The sequence below is a fragment of the Pinus tabuliformis genome, chromosome 4_1 (assembly GCF_031772625.1).
Source record: "Pinus tabuliformis cultivar Carrire ecotype Pingquan chromosome 4_1, CPIR1, whole genome shotgun sequence".
Taxonomy (NCBI): domain Eukaryota; kingdom Viridiplantae; phylum Streptophyta; class Pinopsida; order Pinales; family Pinaceae; genus Pinus; species Pinus tabuliformis.
Window position 1 is genome coordinate 877,469,539 of NC_142303.1, and position 4,806 is coordinate 877,474,344.

Sequence of the window (4,806 nt, forward strand, 5' to 3'; positions counted from 1 at the left end):
GGCAGTAAACATAGGTCAAGAGGGGTTTCTGACCTAATCAACTCAAATGTATGTGGGCCCATCTCTTCAACTTCCTTATCAAGTAACATTTACTATGAATATTTTATTGATGATTCTTCTAGGAAGTCCTAGACTTAATTCACAAAAACCAAAGGAGTTTGATACCTTTTGCATGAAATCAAGAATCAAGAAAATGTTGATAGTTCCCTACAACCCTCAGTAGTTTGGGGCCTTGATTCATGATCTAGTTTTTCTCATGTGTCTCTGTGTATAAACATGTCTCATCATTGTCTATATTTTGAATAGGTATCCTCACAAAATTTTGAAGGATAAGACTGGAGGAATTCAGAAGCCTCAAGTAACACATCTTTGAGTTTTTCAGTTGTCCTATCTACATTCATATTCCAGATGGGAAAAGGACCAAGTTGGAACCTTCTAGTTTGAAGGGCATTTTTGTAGGTTAGAGTGAAACCTCAAAAGCTTATAGAATATACATTCCATCTCAACATAAAGTAGTTGTGAGCAGAGATACCAAGTTTGAAGAAAATGCATGGTCCTCTAAGTCTCAAGAACCTCCAATAGTGACCATGGAGGCAGAAGAGCTTGGTATCCCAAAAACATATCTGCAGAAATAAAAAAGATCATGAAACACACACTTAGATCAGCAAGCTTTTGGAAGTGCAAGGGGTGCCTCTTTACCTTCAAGTTCAGCTAGAAAGCCTAGATGGCTAATCTAGACATTAAAAGAGGCAACAGAGTAAGTTGGTGCTCCAACTACTTCCCTTCAAATAAGCCACCCTCCTGAAAAGTTCCCTAGTTATGTTGCACTGATATCTTTCATTATTGAAACAAAACCTTCTAGTAACGGCAGTAAGGAAGCAAGTACTGCAAAATGCCATGATGGAGGAATACATCTCCTCCTAAAGAATGATGGGTAGGAGATAGTGCCTAGACTAGTGGAGAAGTCAGTATTTGACTCTAGTTTTTCTTACAACAATCATGCATGGTTAAGCATGCACCAGATAGCAGCATATAAAACTGCAAAGCTCGGTTTGTGGCTGGACGGTTCTCCCATTAAAAAGGAGTTGACTATGAGGAGACTTTTGCTCTTGTTACTAAATATACCTCTATCAGATTTACTATGTCTTTCACAACAATCTTCCATTGGATTTTATATCAAATTTATGTAAAGACAACATTTCTTAATAGGTTGATTAAGGAGTTATATGAATAAACCAACCAAGAGGCTTTTAGGTGAATACGCTTGAGACCCATGTTTACAAGTTGAAGTAGGCCCTTTATGAGTTGAAACAGGCACCATTTGCATGGCACTCCAAGATCGATGAGTAACTTTCAGATTTGGGTTTCACTGAGACAGATGCAGATTCTAATTTTTACAATTTGGTAGATCATTCTAATCTGCTTGTTTTAGTCCCATATGTAGACAATCTTACACTCACAGGAAGTTAAAAGGAATCCACAAACTGGTGCAGGGCAAAATTGGCAAGAGAATTTGTCATGACTTGAAGCACTACTTGCTGGCTCTAGGGGTGTAGCAAAGTGCAGGTGAAGTGTTCCTTGGACAGAAAAAGTATGTAATTGAAATTCTTAGAAGATTTCAAATGATGGACTGCAAACCCATGGCTACTCCAGTGTATGCAATTGAAATTCTGATGAGATTTCAAATGATGTACTGCAAACCCATGGCTACTCCCCTGTGGTAGTAAATCCATTGTACTTTGTTGATTCTAATTCAGATTTGATGAACATCTGTATACAGGGAATTGATAGGTTTCCTCATGTACTTAGTTAACACAAGGCCTAACATTTGTTTTGCAGTCAACACTTTCAGTACATGGTGCAGCCTAGGCAAGTTCATCAGGTTGCCACAAAACACAAGTTCTAATACTTGGAAGGGGGCAGTGCATTTTGCACTGAGATATGTTAGTGATGCAGCTTTTTATTCAATGATAATGGAATAGCATTAACAGGGGTTCTCGACAGTGATCTACATGTTCTGTGCATGTTTTCTAACTGTGTCCGTTTATAGGCTCAAACGACATTCAGATTACAGTTTCGATTAGCCTTTAAATTCAGACTGTGCTACTTTCCTGTAGGAGAAGAATCTGTTAAACAAGTGTTACTAAATTCATCAGTTGTTAGTAATTAATTGGATGAATGGCAGTAGTAGAAGATGAAATCAAACGTTCTATCCGTTTTTATTTCAGAGTGCTTTGAACATGTCTACAAAGAATTAAATGGTGAAGCAGACACCTTGAGGAAGGAAGGACTACAGTTGGCTGAGGGTTCAAGGTTATGAAGTGAAATCAAGGATTGTCATATCTTACACGAACATATTTCTGCATCCTCGAATGGGGATTCTTATGACAGTCAGTATTCTGAAGATGATCCAAGTGCCTCAAAAGAAGAATTCTGAATTTTAGAGAAGTTACAGGACCCTTCAATCAATATCAATGCCTTCTTCAGGCTTAGCAAAGAATGTATATTTTCGTTCTGATATTTCTCGAAGCTTAAAGCATTTACAGAATGTATCTCTTTATACTCGGATGAAATAAAAGATTAGAAAAATTGAGGGAAAATATATCAATATCAATCGATATGTAAGCCAATAAATGCGCAAAAAAAAACACAGATTGAAAAAATATGCCTGCTGTGAGTCTGTGAAAGAAAATATAAGCACCAACTCTTCTGGAAAATGTGAAGCGGAAATACAAAACAAAAAAGACATCGTGATAAGAGAATATGGGTTGAGAGGGACAAAAGAAATCAAGGCTTAGACTCACCTCTATCCGATTGCATATGAGGATCTGAACCAGCCGCATCGGTTATCCAAAAATGCACCTTTGTCCGTGCACCGATCAAGTCAATCCGCCGCCTGGAAAGAAAAATAGCACAATGCAAATATTTGCAAATGCATCTACCTGAAAAGGGGGCGCGGCGTAAGAGGCCCTCCTGAAACCCCTCGGAGAAGGATATATCTGCGGACCTGAAACCCTACATCCGATATACCAACCCATTTTAAGATATAAATGTTTTAAAAAGTTAAAGAGCATTGTCGCCAACCCTGAAACCCTACATCGTATATAGAACTAGCATTTGCACAAACCGGTGCAACGTCATAGAAGTAGTGGGATATGGAAGTAAGTAAAAGTAATATTTTAGTAAAATGTTAAATATGTGTTGTATGAATTAATAATTTTATTATATAATTAATAAAAGAATTAATAGAGAAGGGTTATTATTTTAAAATTTAGGATATAATTATAAAAAAAAATTGAGAGGAAATATTAGTTTTAAGATAAAAAAAAATTAATTAAAAAGAGCGATAAATTTTAGGTTTAATTCTAAAGCCTCAATGCGAAAGGATTATATTAGAACATCTTAAAAAGTCTTTTAAGAAAAATGGCGATTAAAACCTTTTCCAAATAAATTTTAAAGGTTTAAAGCATAAATATAATAAAAGCCGGCATATATATGTAAATAGTAATAAAGAGGTCGACCCCATAAAACTACCACGTTGCATATTGGGATCTCGCGAGTGGCGTTTTTGTTTTATTGTCCATGACCAAACTTCCGAAGCCTCTAACTTGCGACTTTATTTACACCATATCCATTCAATTTAATTATTTACACCATAACCATTGCAACTTTTAATGTCCATGACCAGACACACGTCTTTAAAACTTGTGATATGAAAGGCGTGACATGGCAACTGTGATATTATATTAAGGTGTGCTATGATGGAGCAGTCGAGTCTGCAACACGTATTGCAATCAGAGGTTTCAAAGTGACAAGGCTTAAAAAGTTGAGATATGGCGGATGCGATATTAATGGCCAAATGTGGAGAATTAATGGTTTTCGATAGAATAAACGCATTCATTATTACTAACGGTTTCTTGAGATTTCGCTCATAAAAGTATTGGATTATTATGTAATCGGTTATTTGCTAAGTTATTCGCTCTGAATGTTAGTTACTCTCACCCTTGTGTTTCTCTTGACAAGTCAGTCCCAACAAGCATAATTCAACAAAAATGTCTTGGTCGACCAAACCCATGAAGAAACCTGTTGTTCAACAACAATCAGTTGCTCTTCCCCCTGAGTTTGCATAATTGCTTGCATTATTTACCGATACCACATGCACCTCAAACACCGGAACATCTACCTGGGAAGCCACATATCAACTTTTCGAAGATGAAGAGCCGAGAGTCACAGAAAGAATAGTCATAGCCGAAGATTCATACCCGGTTTCTGATACTACATATAGTGATCTGGCCAATTCATTCCTCCACAGAATTGTTGCTCAGCTGAACATCCTTCCTTACATGGATATGATCACATGTGTTGTTGACCATCTAAACATCGCTGACAGAAACTTTATGACCAAGAGGAACACAATCATCGGCTCTTTCACCAACAAAGATTCGACTCGAATGTACCAGTTGTCGGCAGCTCAGAAGAAATATGATATGACTTCATTGAGAAATTCATGAAGGAAAATCAGGATCAATCTAAAGTCATCAAAGGATGGAGAAGAGATGCTAGCAAGCACAAGCAAGAAAATAAGGGTATGCATTCTATAACTTCTCTTGTCGGTCCATATTGTTATGTTGCCACTATGATATGTAGATTATTTGGTTATGTCAATACCCAAAAGTTTTCAGACCAGTGGGTACCCTTGATTGATGCAGCTATGTTATGGACTGGGGGACTGTTCTATCTAATAATTTAAGTATCCAAATCCTAGATTATAGGAAGAACTGTAGTTTTTTTATTCTAGAAAACATT